Here is a 23,040-nt window from a genome sequence, read left to right on the forward strand (position 1 = left end):
TCACATAGTGCTGCTGGCTGTGCTGAAGGCAGATTCCCGGGCATTCAGCGCTCCTCCCACAGCCAGCAGCGCAATGTGCGGACAGCAAGAGGAGCGTCTGAGTTCTGATTATCAGTGAAGCAGGGAGCAGAGAAGTCTCCCTGCTTCACTATAGAAACGAACAGCCCAGCAGTGACGAGAACTGCCAGGCCGGGTTAGTGCACCCCCCCTCCTCCTTGCCTCTGCGCCACCTCATGTTTGAAGAGAGCTCTGACTGGGCCCGTCATTCTCACTGTACTTGATGCTGGGCTCAGTCAGAGCGCTCCCATTACATGGGAGTGCAGCGGGCCCCCTTCCTCTGCCAGGCCTGTACACCCCTGATTGGGCCCCCCAGGAGCAACTGGGCCCGGAGCAGCTGCCCCTTTTGCCCTGCTTTAAAGACAGCCCTGAGAGTAGCTTATCTCCCCCTGCAGCCGGTAAGAAGGGGCCCCTTCCTGCTTTGGGCCCCTGTGCAACCGAACCGGCTGCACATGCGGTGTGTCTGCCCCTGCACATCGCAATGGAAAGTCCCCAGAAGGAAACATTTCTCCCAGAAGGGCATCCCAGAGCTATATGGTCACGTTCAGCAGCAAGTGAACATCCAGGTGCTCTTGTGCAAATTGTAAACGTGCAGCAATGTTTTTTTTGGACAGCAGTGGCTTCCTTTGTGGTATCCTCCCATGAAATCCATTCTTGTTTAGTGTTTTACATATAGTAGATTCGCTAACAGGGATGATAGCATATGCCAGAGACTTTTGTAAGTCTTTAGCTGACACTCTAGGATTCTTCTTCACCTCATTGAGCAGTCTGTGCTGTGCTCTTGCAGTCATATTTACAGGACAGCCACTCCTAGGGAGAGTAGCAGCAGTGCTGAACTTTCTCCATTTATAGACAATTTGTCTTACCGTGGACTGATGAATAGCAAAGCTTTTGGAGATACTTTTATAACCCTTTCCAGCTTTATGCAAGTCAACAATTCTTAATCGTAGGTCTTCTGAGAGCTCTTTTGTGCAAGGCATCATTCACATCAGGCAATGCTTCTTGTGAAAAGCAAACCCAGAACTGGTGTGTGTTTTTTATAGGGCAGGGCAGCAGTAACCAACACCTCCAATCTCATCTCATTGACTGGACTCCAGTTGGCTGACACCTCACTCCAATTAGCTCCTGAAAATCCTCCTGATGAAGCATTAGCGAAACGAACGTCGAGGAGTACGCCAGATAGAAACAGCCCACACGCACGCCACTGAATATCGGGTAAGTGAGAAACTCAGATCGGTCCGACATACTCTTTATGGCATGCTTATGATATACTAAACTGTGTGGATGGTAAGGATCAGAATATATGGATGTTATTTATACCCGATATTCATTCATGCTAGATTCGCCTCACAGCTGAGGTAGTTGTGGTTTTATGGCTAGACACAGCTTCTTGAATATTACATGCTGATCTAGACCTCTTATCCACAACACCCTCACTGTGATTGAGGGAATCAAACGATCAAATATCTGCTAGTGGTGGACTTATTGTGGACTGTCCCTTGAGGCACGCTGTACGGTCTCTACATCTATGTCTGTATGTTTTTATGTCATAATAAAATTTCATTTTATTGGGTAATATTTTGTACCGGTTCTCTTTTTGTTGATATATAGTGTTTTTTATATACCTGCTTCCACAAAATAATGATTGAGGGATGCGATATACCTGCTTCCACAGAATACTGATTGAGGGGTCCGATATACCTGTTTTCACAAAATATTGATTAAGGGGTTCGACTGTATATATCTGATTCCACAAAATACTGATTGAGGGGTGCGATATACCTGCTTCCACAAAATACTGATTAAGGGGTTTGATATACCTGCTTCCACAAAATACTGATTGAGGGGTGCGATATACCTGCTTCAATAAAATACTGAATAAGGGTTTCTAAATACTGATTGAGGGGTGCGATATACCTGCTTCCACAAAATACTGATTATGTTTTTTTTTATATACCTGCTTCCACAAAGTAATGATTGAGGGATGCGATATACCTGCTTCCACAGAATACTGATTGAGGGGTCCGATATACCTGATTCCACAAAATATTGATTAAGGGGTTCTATATACCTACTTCCACAAAATACAGATTGAGGGGTGCGATATACCTGCTTCCACAAAATACTGAATAAAGGGTTTGATATACCTGCTTCCACAAAATACTGATTGAGGGGTGCGATATACCTGCTTCGACAAAATATTGATTAAATGGTTCTATATACCTGCTTCCGCATAATGCTGATTAAAGGGATTGATATTCCTGCTTCCACCAAATATTGATTGAGGCCTGCGATACACCTGCTTCCACAAAATACTAATTGAGGAGTTCGTTATACCTGCTTCTACCAAATATTGATTGAGCCCAACGATACACCTGCTTCCACAAAATACTGATTAAGGGGTTTGATATACTTGCTTCCACCAAATACTGATAGAGACCTGCGAGATACCTGCTTTCACAAAATACTGATTATGGGGATGATATACCTGCTTCCACCAAATATTGATTGAGGCCTGCTATACACCTGCTTCCACAAAATACAGATTTAGGGGATTGATATACCTGCTTCCACCAAATATTGATTGAGGCCTGCGATACACCTGCTTCCACAAAATACTGATTTAGGGGATTGATATACCTGCTTCCACCAAATATTGATTGAGGCCTGCGATACATCTGCTTCCGCAAAATACTGATTGAGGGGTGTGATATACCTGTTTCCACCAAATATTGATTAAAGGGTTCTATATACCTGCTTCCACAAAATACAGATTGAGGGGTGCGATACACCTGCTTCCACCAAATATTAACTGAGGCCTGCGATACAGCTGCTTCCACAAAATACTGATTAAGGGGATTGATATACCTGCTTCCACAAAATATTGATTAAGGGGATTAATATACCTGCTTCCACCAAATAATGATTGAGGCCTGCGATACACCTGCTTCCACAAAATACTAATTAAGGGGTTTGTTATACCAGCTTTCACAAAATACTAATTGAGGCCTGCAATATAACTGCTTCCACAAATGCTGCTCTTCTCTAGGGACTTTGGCACAGGGTCATTTTGAAAATGACAGGCAGAGGAACAGGCAGGCCGTTCCGCAGGGGTGGTAGGGGTTGGGCAGGTGCACCAGGTTTTAGCCTAAGTGGGAAGTTGGAGAAGGTGCGTGCAATTACGTCAAAGGACGCACCAGAGTTGGTTGAGTGGCTCACTCAGCCTTCCGCTTATGCACCCTTCTCATCCTCTGTTCCAGCACCCTCTTCACTCTCTGCTGTGTGCACCCCCAAAGACACCACCACCACCACGATAGTCCCTCCACTTGAGTCAGAGTAATTATTTTCCCATCTATTCCCAGACCTTACTGATGCACAGCCATTCTTGGCATTGGATGAGGAAGAGGAGGTAGCAACGGCCGCCACCCAGCGGTCTGACGAAAGTACCCAGATCAGCCCAAGCAGGGTGGTCCCCGCTGTTGCTGCCTACTCCGAGATCTCTAATGTCAGTGGTGGTGAAGGTGACAATAATGACATGTTGATGGACGTCACGTGGGTGCCCACAAGAGAGGAAGAGGAGGTGAGTTCAGAGGGAGAGACGGAGCAGCAGATAGGGAAAAGGAGGAGGAGAAGCAGGCCGCAGTGTGGGCTTTTTTTAATATGTCAGCTACTGACATATTAAAAAAAAGCCCGCACTGCGGATCCATGTGCCGGCGTCCTGGGAGCGCAAGATGTGACCGCACATGGTGGATGGCTTGCTCCAGATACATTTGCATCTGCAGCCTGTGCTGTTAACGATAAGTCGCGGTAAGCCCAACACTGACCTAGGGACGACCGCCTTAAGAAGACACCTGGACTCCCATCACTGAGCCCAGTGGGAGCAACACAGTCGGAACCCACACTCCTGGTGCTCCACGTCCTGCCTCTTCTCCTTCTCCTCTCTCCTCCCATTTGTCCTTCACTCCACCTTCCACCGTGCTGTCGTCGTGTTCATCTGGCAGAAGACAGGCTTCCGTGGCCCAAATGTTGGAGCGTAAAAAGTTGATGACGCCGGATAACCCTCTTGCCCAACGGCTGACCGCTGGCTTGTCGTAACTGCTAGCCCGTCATCTACTGCCATATAAACTGGTGTACTCGGGGGTCTTTAGAAAATTTGTGGCCATTAGCACACCGCCAGGGGCGGACACAGACAGCAGAGGGCCCCTGTGCAAAGAATGTGCCTGGGTCCCCTCCCCTCCAAGCCAAGTTCTCAACATAACCAATTCCGTCCTAACATTACTTATAGCAATACAAAACATACAGTGTCACTGTGATTTTATAGTAAAAGGATCACAGAGAGGCACGGAGAATTATCAATCATGTTACTGCTACGTGTCTCTGCTGTCCAGAGCGGGGCTTGGCTCTCTTTCACGCAGCAGATTACCCGCACGGCATCCGTTCGTGTAAAAGAGCCCTAAGCCCAATGCATGGCTACACTCACCCAGTCCTAATAAAATCTGGTCCTACCTCATCCATGGTGTCGCTGGCGTCGGCGTGATGTCCACTGGATCCAGAACAACGTCCCTGTGGTGATAGAGAAAAAGAATAATCACATAAGGAAGGGATGGTGACTGCCCCTGTGAAATCACCAGCAGGGGGGGCTGTGCTGGCCTATAAGACTGAGCCATCCCAATGTAGAGCAGGGTAATCTAGTGCTACCATACAGTACTAATGCCCACATTGTGGCCCCTCACAGTAATTAAGCCGTCAAAAAAGTTATATCCTCCTTGTGGCCCCTCACAGCAGTTATACCAAGATATGTGCCCCCTCACAGGCGTTATGCCCAGATATGTGCCCCCTCATAGTCGTTATGCCCAAATATGTGCCTCTCACAGTAGTTATGCCCAGATATGTGCCTCCCTTACAGTAGTTATGCCCAGATATGTGTCTCCCTCACAGCCTTTATGCCCAGCTATGTGCCTCCCTCACAGTCATTATGCCTAGATATGTGTCTCCCTCACAGTCGTTATGCCTAGATATGTGCCTCCCTCACAGTCGTTATGCCTAGATATGTGCCTCCCTCACAGTCGTTATGCCCAGATATGTGCCCCTTCACAGTCGTTATGCCAGATATGTGCCCCTCACAGTAGTACTTGCCCAGATATGTGCCCCCTTACAGTCATTATGCCAGATATGTGCCCCTCAATGTAGTTATGGCCAGATATGTGCCTCCCTCACAGTGGTTATAGCCAGATATGTGCCCCCTCACAGTAGTTATGGCCAGATATGTGCCTCCCTCACAGCAGTTATGCCAGATATGTGCCTCCCTCACAGCAGTTATGCCAGATATGTGCCCCTAGTTATGCCAGATATGAGCCCCCTTACAGCAGTTATGTCAGATGTGCCCCTCACAGTGGTTATGCCAGATATGTGCCCTTAGTTGTGCCAGATATGAGCTGCCTTACAACAGTTATGCCAGATATCTGCCCCTCACAGTAGTTATGCCTACATATTACATATCTGTGCCCCCTCACAGTAGCTGTTATACCCAGATATGTGCCCCTCACAGTGGTTATGCTCTTTTGTGCCCCCTCACTTTAGTGGTTGCCCCCTTTTTGCATCTTTATGGGGGAAAAAAAATGTAATACTTACCTTCTTCCTTGATGATAGGCTCCCACACTCACATCGTGCTGCTGGCTGTGCTGATGGCAGATTCCCGGGCATTCAGCGCTCCTCCCACAGCCAGCAGCGCAATGTGCGGACAGCAAGAGGAGCGTCTGAGCTCTGATTGGCCTGCAGTAAAATTGTTATTAACTGACCGTCTAATATACCTCCAGCCACATAATCACTTGTTCTTTTCTGTCCGGTGAATGCCTAATGTTTGGGGCCGGTACTCCACTGGCCTGCAGTAAAATTGTTATTAACTGACCGTCTACTATACCTCCAGCCACATAATCACTTGTTCTTTTCTATCAGGTGAATGCCTCATTTTTGGGGCCTGTACTCCCGTGGCCTAAAATAACATTTTTCTAGGTTCCAGAAGGGCACATTTTTGAGAGTTTCCCTTTAGGACCCCTGCAGCTCCGATAGGAATGTATTCTGGGGGCCTCTACTGTGCTACTAGTCTGATGCTTGGTTTGACAACCCAGGACCTGGACACTTATGTAGGCAGTATGAGGTGGTTTTATTAGGCATTATTATTTAGGCAGTATATACTGTATCTCTGTTATTTGGTTACTGTATGGTGTTATTATTAGCATCTTGCTGTTTTGTATGCACTTTATATAAAATTCTCAAAAGCTTTTGATGTCACTGTTTTATGTATTTTGTCAGTATCATTTTTGTCTTTTTTACTTCTACACTGGCCTTCCTTAGCCTCACAGATGGTGTGTCCAAAGGATTCTATAGACCTTAATCTGACATTGCATATAGTATGTAGAGCATAGAGCTCACAAAAGAAAAAAAGTAAAACGTACCAAGGTATAGTTCCCCAACACCCGTATCACCCATGAGTAAATGTTAAACTTTACTGGGTTGCTACACCTAATGAGTAATAATGAGCAATAAACCATTCAGTGTGAGACATACAGTATATGCAATATGTGAAGACATTTGGAAGAGAGCAAATACCTTACTGTCAGTCAGTATATGGCGATGGGTTATTACTTTTTGACTTTTGGTTCTTATAAGCCTTATGTTATATAGACTGCCAGTTTCCAGTCACTGCTCAGCATGAGATTTTTGCCTACCTGAAAGTAGTCATTGTAGAGGGTGTCTCTTTAAGATAACTCCAGTTTAGCTCAAAGCCGAACCAGCGGTGATCAGCCTACCACTGGAGCACATTTAATACTTACCACCAAACATGCATTGTTTCTACAATAGTTTCTGTTATATATGAAATGTAGTTCTGTTCATCTTAAACATCTAACAAGTACAGCTATAATTTCTCCGCTCCCAGATACTACATACAATCCAATAATTAAAATGATAGCGGCACGTCAGTGGTGTACCTGCAATAGAGGCAGAACACACATCTGTTATGGGGCCTTGCAGGAATTTATAAGAAGAAAACTCTTATATTTTGCGAGAAAACAGTGCACTGTAAACTCGATATTGGCTGTAACAACTAAAGCTTGATCCTAAGAAAATCGGAAGAAATAATCAACGAACGTAATCCTGAGTGCCGATACGTCACTTCCGGAGCGACGAACTCGTCTCTGAATCCACGTGGGACGCTGATCAAGTTACAGCCGGGACGCCGGCTCTCAGCGGGCCCCGAAACATCTGAGCGACTGACCGGCACGAAGGAAAGGTAAGCCCACATAGTGGGTTATTACTAGGCACACTCTAATTGCCAAATTACAAAGTCTACATAAGAAAGAAAAAGGAAAATTACACTTAGTGGTGGCTGCAGGCAGTCAGATAGCTGTGTAGTAGAAGAGAAGTAGGAGATTTATCAATTTATTTTTGCTGGTGTAAATACATGAACGAGCACCATATTTTTGAAGGAACCTGTTCCGCTTTTTCCCACATAAAAGTTAGACAAAATGTGTGAAGTCAAAGGCACTTTCTTTTAAATTATAGTTTGTATTTAATTAAAAAAAATTCCAGGTGATTAAAAAAATGATTTAATTCATCATAAATCTGGAGCATTGCCTGGGAGTGAGTGCACTGCACCTAGTTTCCCAATATACGTGCATCGCCATGGATATTACAATGGGTCAATTATATATATATATATACAGTATATGTGTAAGAAAAGAGGGCAGCACTCTTGTAGAAGAAAAATAAAAAGTCCTTTATTCACCCATGTGGTAACAGCAACGTTTCAGCTTAACAACAGAGCCTTTCTCAGGATTGTCATATCTATGGTGATTTTTCACCTTTCATTAAAAATTGCAGAAACTCGGCAACAATCAATATATTTTATTTCACACGTTGATGCCTGTTACTCAGTGCTTATTTCCGCACATACTGTATATGACTACTGTACAATTCTTGTTAGCTGTTTACTTCTGGAGCTGTTGTATTCAGATGGATGCAGTGCTTTGACGACATTGCCCTCTAGTGGCAATTGGGAGGAATATACAGTACTTAAAGGGAACCTGTCACCAGGATTTTGTGTATAGAGCTGAGGACATGGGTTGCTAGATGGCCACTAGCACATCCGCAATACCCAGTCCCCATAGCTCTGTGTGCTTTTATTGTGTAAAAAAAATGATTTGATACATATGCAAATTACCCTGAGATGAGTCCTGTACGTGAGATGAGTCAGGGACAGGACTCATCTCAGGTTAATTTGCATATGTATCAAATCGTTTTTTTTTACACAATAAAAGCACACAGAGCTATGGGGACTGGGTATTGTGGATGTGCTAGCTGCGTTCTAGCAACCCATGTCCACAGCTCTATACACAAAATCCCGGTGACAGGTTCCCTTTAAAGTGAGATGCGGATTGCATAATTGATAATAATTGATAATTAAAAAACAATCTATTGTTAGGATCTCAAAAGATCCAATACCTAGGTGGAAGTGACTATTTAACCTAATATTAGCGTCTCTGTGCTTACTGTATTCTTGTTCTTCTTGTACTGATTTCATTAAACGTATTTTCTGAGACTTTAATACTGATAACCTATCATCTACCTAGTACTTGATCAGTGGGAGTCCGACACGCGGGACCCCCAACGATCAGCTGTTTGAGAAGGCACCACTGCTCCAGTGAATGCAGTAGCCTTCTCAGTGCTTGGTATTGCAGCTCAGCCCTATTCACTTCTATGGGGCATGTGACCAATACAAGCGCTGGTGCCTTCTCCTGCATAACGGAAACTGGGCGGATCCGTTATGCTGGACATGGACTTATATTATGATGGAATTCATAAAGGAAAGCCTCTAAAGGCATTCCGTTATGCATTCCGTCATGGAATTGCATTATGGTCTATGGTAACGGATTCCATAATGCAATTCAGCATATACCCTAACCCGAACTTCAAAACTTGAAGTTCGCTCATCCCTACTCAACACAGCAGCAGGTGCAATGTAGTGATGTCTTCACTCCTGCTGAGCTGTGGAGCAGAGCCCATTCCTGCTGTGGGGGAGAGCAGGATGTGCTCCATTCATCAGAATGGGGCACTAAGGGGGCAGCACTGCTGTAAGGGGGCAGCACTACTGTAAGGGGTCATTAAGAGGGCATAACTATGGTGTGGGTCCACTAAGAGAGCACTAAGTGGGCTTAACTACTGAAGGGTGACCATCTCTCAGGTGTATAGGATAATAAGGAAGGGACTGGGGAAAACACTAAAGTTTAATAGTGAGGAAAAATGGGCAAAGGATACAGGAGTAAACACAATAGAATGGGGTGACATATATAAAAAAGACAACGATATCTAGCAATTTCAGGATCATTTATTTTAACATTATCCATAGAATATACCTGACTCCAATGTTTCTTAGTAAGATCTACAAAGAACGAGAATCAAAATGTTGGAAATGTCGTGAAGATTCCGCCGACTATATTCATATGATATGGACTTGCCCAAGTATGAAAATCTACTTCCATATAAACCGGAAGTTGCCGTCCTGGGGTGTTTTCCGCCATCAATTAGGGAAAAGGAGAAAAAAAGGATCTGAATAAGAGGCCTTATGGTGGCAAGAGTTAGTATTGCAAGAGAGTGGGGAGCAAATAGAGCACCCAGCATCAGGGGATGGAAGAGCCTTCTGCAAAGATTGAGAGATGGCATATACGGCGGGAGGGGGGGAGGGACTGGGGCCATCATTGGCGACATCCACCGAGATGACCTCATGGGGGGGGGGGGTACGGTTGATGAGTCCGGATAGATAGTGGGAGATCCGAGTCCAATGCAATAGGGAAATGAACAGGGAGTGAGTTTACTTTTTTATAATAGTACAGACTATGTATTATGCATTGGATCTGTTTTTCTCTTTCTGTTCAAAGTGATATATAACTTATTATTTCTGCTATCTCAGCAGAATATGTATGGATAGTTGTATTCAGATCTGGCATTGTATTTGATATCAACTTGGTGTTGTAAAAGATAAAATTGAATAAATAAACTTAAACTTAATAAACTTAAATAAATAAAAAATAAAAACTACTGAGTGGGGTCATTAAAGGGGCATAATTACTGTGAAGTGGGCACTAAGGGGGAATAACTACTATGTTGTGGTACAAGGGTGACTAGGTGGAATTGGATGAGTATTGACAGGCATTGGGCAGAGTTAGAAGTGTGGCTTAGTGTAAATAAGATTTCCGTGGCGCGTTATGCGCGCTGCTGCTGCCATCCCTCCGTGCATTTTTTCTAAAGTTCTGAGGTATGTATATAGTGAGTGTGTAAAATATGTTTTATATACACTACTCATAAAAAATTAGGGATATTTGGCAGTTCTGTATTGACTAGATGCACTTGTACACCACCACCACAAGAGGCCTGTCTGGTGACAACAGTTAGCGCTCTCTTTGACGTCTCCAACATCGTTGGCAGCCATCATTTCTGCTCAGCGTGAATCGACTTTCATCAGTGAACAGCACTGAGGCCGACTGGTACCTCAGATGGTCCATGGAAGACGATGCCGCCTATGCCTGGTGGTGTGGTCAGATACCCTTGCAAGTTGTCTAGCACACAGGCTAGGCTGATCTAAATGGTTTCAAATGGACTGACGTGACACTTGGATGCCTCTCACCTCCCTTAACCCCTTAGGGACCGGGCTCATTTTCACCTTAAGGACCAGGCCATTTTTTGCAAATCTGACCAGTGTCGCTTTATGTGGTGATAACTTTAAAACGCTTGGACTTAGGGCTCATGCACACGACCGTATTTTGTTTCTGTGTCCTATCCGTTTTTTTGCAGATAGGATGCGGACCCATTCATTTCAATGGGTCCGCAAAAACACGGACAGCACACCGTGTGCTGTCCGCATCAGTATGTCTGTTCCGTTGCTCCGCCAAAAAATAATGCATGTCCTATTTTTTTCTAGTTTGCGGACAAAGATAGGCATTATTACAATGGATCCGCAAAAAAAAACGGATGCCATACGGAACACATACGGTCGTGTGCATGTGGCCTTATCCAGGCCACTCTCAGATTTTTTTTCCGTCACATATTGCACTTCATGACTGGTAAAATGGAGTAAAAAAATAATCTTTTTTATTTATAAAAAAATACAAAATTTACCAGAAATTTTAAAAAATTTGCTAATTTTTAAGTTTCAATTTCTCTACTTCTATAATACATAGTAATACCTCCAAAAATAGTTATTACTTTACATTCCCCATATGTCTACTCCATGATTGGATCATTTTGGGAATGATATTTTATTTTTTGGGGATGTTACAAGGGTTAGAAGTTTAGAAGCAAATCTTGAAATTTTTCAGAAATGTCCAAAAACCCATTGCGCATTGAGCCGCTCAAAACTACCTAACCGCAGGAATAGAGCTCAGGGTTTCCAACCATCGAGAAATTTCTGGAAAGTCCTTAAAAATAGGCAACTCTTTTCCTGTGTCTGTGAAAAAAAATATATATATGTCTGTGACGTTTTTGAGGCTGGTGGTACCTGACTAGATTATTTTGGTGATAATTATCATCATTTTACAGCTCACAATAAATGTTGTCTGTGATTTTCAGATAAATCGGCCGAATATCGCGCAATGCTCGAGTCATTGTATTTAAATCTAATTTAGCCTCTATTTCTGAAAAGCTTCTGGCGGGATTCAAACTCACAACCTTCTACATTACAGCCAAGAATGTTAACCACTACACTGTAGAGCTGCAGGGCCAGTTACTAAAAAAAAAAAAAAATAAATATGAGACTTCTGCTGTATAGGAATACTTATTATACAGCAGAAGTCTCATATTTTATTTTATTTCAGTAACTGGCCAGAGCATCCCAAAGTGTTCTACTCAGGCACCAGAGCACACGAGCACTTTGGTGCTTGACCAACACTAGTTGGTAACCCTGATAGAGATGCGCGTGACTTCGGCCAGCTTTGCCGAACAGCCAAAAACTATCGGCTGCCAATCAGAGGTGAAGGGACAGGGAATAGGGAGTGGTTGTCCTGATTTAAAGCGAGGAGGCCGCTGCCCCCTTGACTTCAAATTATGCCAGGTGTCAGGTTCCCTTTAAAGGACCTGTGATGATAACTGGAAGTTACTGGTCACATGGTGATGACGTCCTTTAACGTATAAGCAGCCAGCACTGCAGTTTATCTCTCACCTGCTCTCCTATTCCTCTCCCTCCCTCCCTGACACTCCCCAATCGCATACCTCCCAACTTTAGAAAAGAAGGAAAAGGGACAAATTGTGAGGCGCACAAAGCACGCCTCTAACTCTGCCCAAAACATAACTAAATACCTAATACCAACCAGTCCCCTAAATGATTATGGGGGTACAGTGCGGAGGGATTATGGGGGTACAGTGCAGGGGGGTTATTCAGGTCCCTGAACAGTTGTATTATTTAATATGGGACTATAATTTACAGTGATGCTTGCTATACATTTCGTACACCCCAGAATATTTCAGGGGGTCGCTAAAGCATGTTACATACTTCTAAGGGGTGGGCGTCATACTTTCCCCTATTGTACAGGCACTCCCTGTGCTGCAGCCAGCCCATCTTCAGTAACTTCACTGGCCAGGAGAGAAGTCCTCTGTCCTCTGTCATCTGCGGAGCCCTGACTACAAGATGCATCTCTGCTACCGGAGAGCCGTGTACACACATCCATCCAGAGTGCAGCATCACTGCAGCAGGGAATCTGCGGGGACGTGGAGCACTAGAGCCCGGGAGCCGGGCAGGGAGCAGTGGCCGCCACCAGCAGCAGCAGGATACATTGAGTGCCGACGCCTGGCTCTCTGCTTCATCATTAGAAGCAGTTGTCTCTGCTTCCTATGGAAGCAGGGACAGCTGCCAGAAAGCAGACATACCTCCCCCATACCGGGACAGCCACTGAAATCCGGGACTGTCCCGCCGGATCTGGAATGGTTGGGAGGTATGCAATCGGGCCATGGGGCTTTTACATTGTTGGCAGTGGCCGGCCACATCACAGTGAGAAGGGAGGGACATCACTTATAAGAACATGGCGTGTGCTGCACTTTTCTTTGTTCTCTAATAGGGACTGATACTCAGGGCCGGCCCTAGGTGTTCAGGCGCCCTGTGCGAGCTAACCTTGTGCCCCCCCCCCCCCTCAAAAAAAAATAAAAAATATTGTGTGGAACAGTGTATGCTATATGTGTATAACAAACATATTTCACATGAAAACTTACAGTTACTTGGCTTGGCCCTTGGGGGTCTCGGTCGCCACTTCCACACTTTGGCCGGGGGCTCGGCGGAGCTGATGTTGTGTTTTATCCTAATAAGAAAGATTTCATAATAAGTATTTGGAGAAGGGGCAGAGGGATAGCAGAGCAGGGAGAGGCTGGTGCTGCTACTAGGGGGTCATACCATGGGGGAGTAATAAAGCCCACCATAATGCCCCCCCCAGTAGTAATAATTCTCCTTATAATGTGACAGTGCAAAAAATACCCCCTTGTAATGCCCCCATTTGAGCTAATGTCCTCATAGTGCCCCCATAATGTGCCAGTATAAAATACCCCTATAAATGACCCCATAGTGCTCCACACCCTCCTTCCTCCTAGTGCCCCCCATAATGTACCAGTATAAAATGCTCCAGTAGATGCCCTCAGTGTCCCCCATAATTTGCAAGTATAAAATACCCCTTCTTAGTGCCCCCCGTAGATGACCCCATAGTACTCCTCTCCCCCCTTCCCCATAGTACCCACCATGTGTCCCAGTATAAAATTGTACTGTACAGAGAGCCCATATAAAATACCCCTTCTTTGTGGTCTCAGTAGATGCCCCTATAGTGCCCCCAATCATGTGCCAGTATTAACAGCCCCCCCCGTGCCAGTAATAATAGCCCCCTATGCCAGTAATAGCAGCCCCCCTGTGCCAGTAATAGCAGCCCCCAGTAATAACAGCCCCTCTGTGCCAGTAATAACAGCCCCCAGTAATAAGAGCCCCTCTGTGCCAGTAATAACACAATGGAAGCGCTCATCTCCCTGTGCCCAGCCGCTGCCGCCATTACACTGCGAGCTGTCGGCCGCCCAGCGCCCCTGCTGCTATGGCGCCCTGTGCGGCTGCACAGCCCGCACACCCCAAAGGCCGGCCCTGCTGATACTAAGCTGCGCAATAGCACTGCTAAGGGTACTTTCACACTTGTCTTGTTGGATTCCGGCAGGCAGTTCCGTTGCTGGAACTGCCTGCCGGATCTGGAAATCTGTATGCAAATGGGTAGCATTTGTTTCCGTCTCCGGATGCGGCTGACAAATGCATTGAAACACCGGATCCGTCTCTCTAGTGTCATCCGGATAAACGAATCCAGGATTTATTTATTTTTAGATTTTTAAAGGTCTGCGCATTCGCAGACTGGGAAACCGGATCCGGCATTCCGGGAAGGAATCCAGAATTTTGGCCGGAGAAAATATGCAGCATGCTGTGGTAATTTCTCCGGCCAAATACTGTAAGAGTGACTGAACTGAAGACATCCTGGTGCACACTGAACGGATTGCTCTCCATTCAGAATGCATTAGGATAAAACTGATCCTTTTTTTTTCCGGTATTTAGCCCCTGTGACGGAACTCAATACCAGAAAACTTTAATGCTAGTGTGAAAGTACCCTAAGGCTGGGTTCACATCACATTTTTGCCATCCATTTAACATATACAAATAACTTATACGTTGGCGGATAACTGATGCTATATACAATGGCATCTGTTCACCATAGAGTTCTATTGTGAAAAAAAAAATGTATACGTTAATATATATGTTTTTTTTTTTTACTGGACTGGTGTGCTGCGCTTTTGTATCTTTTTATTTCCAACGTATAAATTAAACAGATGGCAAAAATGAGATGTGAAAAAAAATGCCAATCTCTGTATCGAACCAAACTGTATCTCAAAGTATCAAGACTTCAATACCCAGTACAACCCTAACTGGGACATTCTAAGAGATAGCTGTCTGGTTGCTCCCCTGTAATAAAGTCCAGATTTATGTATGAGTTATAGAGTGAAAACCAGGGGATTGATGGAATAATGCCCATAGGGTTTAGCCCAAAGTCAAGTCAGTTAGTTGGCACAGTCCACACTCACTGATTTGTAGCACACGTCCTATCACATCAGTGGCTGAGATCATAGAGGTGCCTGTGCTTCAGAGCTAATATATAGGTCGATAGACCAGCCAATATATTTCCTCCTGATTGGCTGTTAGGCTGACTGCAAAGTATTGTGGGCAAGCCTGCTAGCCCAGGGCCCTGCTGGGGTGCATGTGATCCTCCATCTACACCCTGCCCTGTTTTCCTCAATAGTGTACTGAATTTTAAAAGTAAAATGTCAGGCACCTTTTAGTGCAATTCATCCAAAGTGAATCGACAAAACCTTTGATTTATCTGGAAGAATTTTTTTTGAGGAATTCATGATGAATCGGATTAATTTAGATTAATCACTAAAACACATCAACACATATCTTAGCTACAAAATGCAACAAAATGGGGGTCACTGACTGGAGAGGATTTCAAGCATTATTTTCACCATCTTCCTGGTGTAAATGTTTGTCAATCTGCCAGGGCTGATGGGCTGGCCCCTGTCAGGTGTCCACTCCCAATTTGCCTGTTTCTTGGATGTTTATGGACCCTAGCAACGACCCTGCTTAAGACACTGTCATCTTTTGCCCTTCCCTACAGCCCCACCTAACTTTGCCCAGGTAAAGTATCCCACCTGTCACCCACCTAGCTACACCTCTGCTACAGAAGAACGGTATGGCCAGATTCAGTTTCCCACTGACAACAGTGGCTGATTTCAGTTTGAGAGTCCGTACCCACAGTCAGGTGCTGATTGGGAACCTAAAGTGGCCCTGGAAAAAAATACCTAAAAGTGGCTCCATATTGTAGGAGGGTCTAAATTGACTGGAGGCGGGGCAACAAAAGTAGGGGGTCAGCAATACCATATCGCAAAATATCACAGTGCCGCAATATATTGCCCCAAAAGCTGTCCCTCTAAGTTGGCCATCAATAGTGGCCATTTTCTCTCCTCCTCATCCAGTTGTCTCTGATTAAGATATGGAGCAAGGGGCTTAGAAGTGAGATGCAGGACAAAGCAGAATTCAGGAGGTCATGTCGCTGGCCGGGTACATGAGTACCTGATTCTCACAGAGTTAATTACCACTGATGGCTTATTATGTACCCAGCCAGCGGCAGAGATGGGGGGCTTGGGTGGCCCCCTGGGCATCGGCTCCGGGAAATTTTCCTGTAAGGTCTATGGCCAATCCGCCCCTGCCCACAGTGGGCAGATGACCACTGCCCCAATTCTATTTAAAACTGTCACGGACGTTCCCGTGGCAGGTACCAGGAGATCGGATAGACTGGCAACTTGTGGGTTAAATTGACAAGTTCAGTGTGGATCTTATTGTGTTTGTGTTTTGTCTAATGCCACACCCCTTGCTTCAGGTGTTGCTTGTTGGTAATTTACTTTTCCCATAAGTAGCTGCTTCTCACTCTTGGAGGTGCGGTTTAGAGATTTTCTTCCTGCCTTCTAACTAGCTGGTCGGTTGTACTCTGTGGTGCTTCTGGAGTTGCCAGTTTTCTACTTTCAGATAAGTCTTGTCTTATTGTTTTGTGTTTGTTATATTCCCTGTTGTTTGTATCTGGGCCTGAGACAGAGACTTCCATTGACCCATCTGGGGAGGAATGGGTTGTCTCTGGTCCTAACCTCATTCTAGGGCCTTATAGGGATATAAGGGCCTAGATATCCAGCCTATAAATATTCCTACCTTCAAGGTCTATTCATATTGATAGGTAGTTAGGGCCCGGATTAGAGTTGTTTAGGAGGTGACCTGTTCCTTCCCTAGTTCCCAGGCCCAGTTATTGTTCCCCTTCCCTTCTGTGTTTAGTGTGGAGTTTTTCCCCCTCACTGATCGTGTCATTATAAACCGCTGAATAACCGTCATTTTCTTGTCTGTATCAGTTCAGCCATGGATGTTATCACTGCACTGAATGGACAGCTACAGGGGCTGTCTCTGCACGACCATCTCACAGATGCAGAGACCACTGTTATCTGATCCTAGTAGTGGTTACCTGACCTTTCCTGGACCTAAAGTTGCTCTCCCGCATAGATTCTCGGGGGGAGTGATAATTTTATTTGGTTCAGGGAAGCGTGCAAATGGTACTTTAAGTTGCGTCCACACTCATCTGGAGACAAGAGCCAGAGAGTGGGTGTGATTATTTTGTTGCTTAAAGGGGATGCCTAGTCTTAGGCTTTTTCTCTGCCGACCGGATCACAGTCTCTCCGATCAGCAGATGCATTTTTCAGACCTTTAGGTCTCATCTATGATGACCCGGACCGAACCTCCCTGGCCGAGACGAAATTACGCAGCCTGTGTCAGGGAGAGCGTTCAGCGAAATCTGTTGTTCCGAATTTAGGAGGTGGGCTACGGATACTGAGTGGAACGATCCAGCTCTCCGTAGCCAGTTTTGTCAGGGATTATCTGAGAGGCTGAAGGACGCTTTGGCCTTTCATGAGAATCCTGAATCTTTGGAACCCACTACCGTATGTCTTTGGTTGTACGTATTGATAGACGCCTGAGAGAGATATCTAAGGGCCCACTCGCTCAGGAAGTTCTATTACATAACGTACCGTATTCCTTTCACTCTTTGGGTGAAGAGACTCCTGAGCTTATACCTGGGGATGAACCCATGCAATTAGGGAGAGTGACTCCGGGATCTGCTTGCAAAAGTAGCAGTCGAAAGCAGAGAGTATGTTTCTTCTGTGGTCAAAGGGGACATTTTGTCAATATATGTCCAAGCATTCAGCGGCAAAAAGAGAAACAAAAAGGGGCGTCTAAATCCCATCTGACTATCGGAGGTGTGAGTGGGGAGTCAGAGAATGTGCATTTGTCCTTTGCTGGTAGTACCCGATTTCTCCTGACTGCCGAGGTGGAGCTAGAGTAAAAAACAGTGGGAATTGAAGTATTTATCGACAGCGGGGCCGGGGTGAACCTGATTGATGCTGAGTTTGTCCGCATTATCAACAAGTACATAAAAAAAAAAAAAAACATTCCTGTATTTGCTATCTATTCTGCCCCTCTTATTTAGAGGTGCTTGTTGCAAGTTTTGCATGATATCAGATTAAGAGTGCGTGACTTTCATCAAGACGTTATCTCATGTTTTGTCTTGGAAGGTCTCCCTGCACCCATGGTTCTGGGTTTACCGTGGATTGCCAAGCATAATCCAACTATCGATTGCCAAGCTAGGCAGATTCTGGATTGAGGGGACTATTGCATTGATAATTGTCTCAATATATCTTCTTCTCTGGTTACTACTAAGGCTGTACCCTCTTTTCTATCCGAGTTTGCTAATGTGTTTTCTAAGAGTGGATGACAGGATTTACCTTCCCATCGAGAATATGATTGCCCTGTCAATTTTATTCCCGGGGCTAAATTGCCTAACTCTAGGTTGTATAATATTTCTGAACCTGAAAGGCAGGCTATGAGAGAATATATTGCCGAGAGTTTGAAGAAAGGGCACATGAGACCTTCCAAGTCTACAGTGGATGCAGGGTTCTTTTTTGTAAAAAAAAAAAAAAGATGGAGGTCTTTGGCCATGTCTGGATTTTCGTGATTACTATCCGTGATCCTTACCCGCTTCCTTTGATTCCTGATTTGTTTAACCAGTTTACTGGTGCCAAGGTGTTCCCCAAGTTGGACTTAAGGGGGACATATAATCTTGTTAGGATCAAGGGGATAAATGGAAGACGGCTTTTAATACTCCTGAGGGGCACTTTGAGAACCTGGTCATGCCTTTCGGGTTGACCAATGGCCCGGCGTTCTTCCAACATTTAGTGAATGATATCTTTCATCACCTGGTGGGGAGGTTTGTGATTGTGTATTTGGATGACATTCTTATTTATTCTCCTGACATGGAAACACATCAGAATCACGTGAAACAGGTGTTACAGATTCTAAGGGATAATAAATTGTTTGCAAAATTAGAGAAATGTGTTTTTGCGGTACACAAGGTGCAGTTCTTGGGCTACCTGCTGTCATCTTCGGGTTTTCGAATGGATCCTGAGAAAGTCTGTGCTGTATTGGGCTGGGATGGACCTGAAAATCTGAAGGCTCTTATGCGGTTTTTAGGATTCACCAACTATTGCCAAAAATTTAGTAAGAATTATTTGACAATAGTAAAACCCTTAACGGACATGACTAAGAAAGGGACGGATGTCTCTGTATGGTCTGATTCAGCGTTACAAGCCTTTTCTGCGATTAAGGAATACTTTTCTTCTGATCCCATATTGGTGCAGCCAGATGTGTCACAACCGTTTATTGCGGAAGTGGACGCATCAGAGGTTGGGGTAGGAGCAGTTTTGTTACAGTGCCCATCACCTGGTAAATGGCGACCATGTGCATTTTTCTCTTAAAAACTATCCCCCGCTGAGAAAGTTGCTGGCCATTAAATTGGCTTTTGAGGAATGACGTCATTGGTTGGAAGGGGTGATTCATCCGATCACAGTATTCACTGATCACAAAAATCTGGCTTATCTGGAGTCGGTGAAACGACTGAACCCAAGACAAGCCAGATGGGCCCTGTTTTTCACCAGATTAAATTTCACTGTCACCTATCGTCCTGGGATTAAGAATGTAAGAATATCAAGGTGGATGCCTTGTCACGTAGTTTCCCCAGTTGAAAAACCGAGTCCCATACTGTCACCGCCAGTTCTGTGAGAAGGTCTGACAGATGTCCTTCTCTACCTCTTGCATGATGTTCTTTGTTTTGGTTTCACTTTCTCATCTCATTTCCTTCTCCCAGGTGTCACCTATTTAGACTAATCCTCTTTCCTTTATATTCCCTCCCATACTGCCTCACTTTGCGGTTAATACTACTTCCTGGATTGAAGTGTTCACTGCTGGAGGCTTCTGCTGCTGCTTGTTCAGATAAGTCCTTTCATGTATTGTGTTTCCTTGCTGGCTTGCTTCTAGGTGACCATGACTCCCTCCGTATGAAGTGCAGGGAGCTGGTGGTCGTGTCCCCTCACTATTATAGGGTTTTCAGGTGTCACACAGTCTTAGGTACGTGGGCATGCAATCGTCTACCTTTAAGACCCTTGTATGTGCTTAGCAGTCAGGGTGAGCTCTTAGGGTTTTATAGGGGTCACCTAAATGCTCCTTAGTTTGGGATCAAGCCAGTCGGACGTTTATTCATAACTTCCAGCTATCTGCAACATCATCCGTGACACATACTGTCTAAAGGGGTGGTGATATCTGCCCTCTACCCTGACCTTGAGGTGAAGGTGTTAGAGGCTCAGGGAGACGTACCGGACTCATGTCCCTCTGGAAAACTTTTTGTGCTACCGGAATTGCATCACAAGGTGTTGGAGGAACATCACTGTACAGTTCTTACAGGACATCCTGGGAATAGGTCCACTGCCAACCTCATATCTCGTAGATTCTGGTGGCCGGGGTGGCGTAAGTGTGTGAAGGACTATGTGTCAGCCTGTACTACCTGTGCACGTACCAAGGTGACACGTACTCGACCTTCTGGATCTATACTTCCGTTACCCATTCCCTCCAGACCATGGACTCATGTATCCATGGATTTTATCACTGATCTACCTAATTCTTCAGGAAAGACAGTTATTCTGGTGATAGTTGATCGCTTTAGTAAAATTGTACATTTTATTGCATTACCAGGCCTACCTAATGCTAAAACTCTTGCACAGGTATTTGTTGACAACATTGTGAAACTTCATGGCATTCCCTCGGATGTGGTCTCAGATCGCAGGACTCGATTTGTTTGCAGATTCTGGAAGGCGTTCTGTACTCCTCTCGGAATTTAACTTTCCTATTCTTCAGCTTTTCCTCCTCAGTCGAACAGACAGACAGAGCGCAGTAATCAGAGTCTGGAGACTTACTTGAGATGTTTTGTATCTGAGAACCAGGAGGAGTGGTCTTTGTTTTTGTGTTTGGCAGAGTTTTCCATAAACAATCATAGTCAGGAGTCCACTGGTGAGTCGCCGTTTTTTGGGGCCTATGGATTTCACCTGCAGTTTGGCACATTTTCTGGTTCTAATACTTCTGGTATCCCTGAGGAAGAACATTTATCGTCATCATTGTCATCGATATGGTGAAAAATTCAAAATAACTTGAAAAATATGGGCAACAAATATAAATGTGTGGCTGACAGGAAACGTATGAATGGTCCAGACCTAAGTGTGGGTGATTCTGTCTGGCTGTCCACAAGAAACATTAAGTTAAATGTACCTTCCTGGAAGTTGGGTCCAAGGTTTATCAGCCCATATAAGATTACGGCCATTATTAATGCTGTAGCTTTTCGTCTTGAGCTTCCTCAGGCCCTGAAAATTCATAAGGTGTTCCATAGGTCTTTGTTGAAAAAATATGTGGAACCTTTACAGCCATCTCTCTTGCCACCCTCTCCGGTCATGGTGGACGGTAATTTGGAATTCGAGATCACGAAAATATTTGACTCTCGAGTTCTCAGTGGATCCCTTCAATATCTTGTCCACTGGAAAGGTTATGGACCGGAGGAGAGGATGTGGGTGCCGGCATCCGACGTTAATGCCAATCGTTTAGTGAATGCCTTTCATAGATCTCACCCAGATACGGTCAGTCCTGGATGCTGGAGGGGGGGTACTGTCACGGACGTTCCCGTGGCAGGTACCAGGAGATCGGATAGACTGGCAACTCGTGGGTTAAATTACCAAGTTCACTGTGGATCTTATTATTTCTGTGTTTTGGTGAATGCCACACCCCTTGCTTCAGGTGTTGCTTGTTGGTAATTTACCTTCCCCATAAGTAGCCGCTTCTCACTCTTGGAAGTACGGTTTATAGATTTTCTTCCTGCCTTCTAACTAGCTGGTCGGTTGTACTCTGTGGTGCTTCTGGAGTTGCCAGTTTTCTACTTTCAGATAAGTCTTGTCTTTTCTTATTGTTTTGTGTTTGTTATATTCCCTGTTGTTTTTATCTGGGCCTGAGACAGAGACTTTCATGCATCCATCTGTGGAGGAATGGGTTGTCTCTGGTCCTAACCTCATTCCAGGGCCTTATAGGGATATAAGGGTCTAGGTATACAGCATATGAATATTCCTACCTTCAAGGTCTATTCATATTGATAGGTAGGGCCGGGATTAGAGTTGTTTAGGAGGTGACCTTTTCCTTCCATAGTTTCCAGGCCCAGTTACTGTTCCCTTTCCCTCCTGTGTTTAGTGTGGAGTTTTTCCTCCCACACTGGATGTGACAAAAACAGAGTCCTTTTCATGAAATAACCTGTCACAGCTGAGGATGGGGAAAACCCTCAGCCATGCGATGCCAGAAGAAGGATGGTCGATGCAAGGCCAGGACAGGAATCAGGGAGCAGGTCACCTCCTATCAATCCCTAATTCTGACCCTGTCTCCTAGCCGTATGAGCCGACCCTGATGGTAGGAGGGCTCATACTCCGGAACCTGATATTCCTGCTAGCCCTCAGGGTGGCCCTGGACTAGGAGCAGGGTAAGACTACAGACGAACAGGAGTCTCACTGGCCAAGCTATATAAAGAAAGGGGAAACACAAACAGACATATGGCAATGGCAGGTAAGTGAAACTAGTACCACACCTACCTTCCACAGACACACAACCTGGAACCCATGTACAAGTGCTGCTGTCCAGAACAACACAAAGGACACAGCACACACCACACATCACACAGGAACCCAGGAAACCATAAGCTGCAATAAATAAAGAGACCAAAGAAACATCTTCATAACACCATACATGAACCTATGACCACAAGGGTGGCCCCCACTGGCAGATGGTATATCACAGGAGGATGACTCCAGCTAGCCATGGCTGAAGTACCCCTCAGACTACTGATCACAGCAGAGGCTAAATAGCCCATGTAGCCACACCCACACACAGACACACCCAGTGCACACACACTAGGAAGGAAG

The sequence above is a fragment of the Bufo gargarizans genome, chromosome 2 (assembly GCF_014858855.1).
Source record: "Bufo gargarizans isolate SCDJY-AF-19 chromosome 2, ASM1485885v1, whole genome shotgun sequence".
NCBI lineage: Eukaryota > Metazoa > Chordata > Amphibia > Anura > Bufonidae > Bufo > Bufo gargarizans.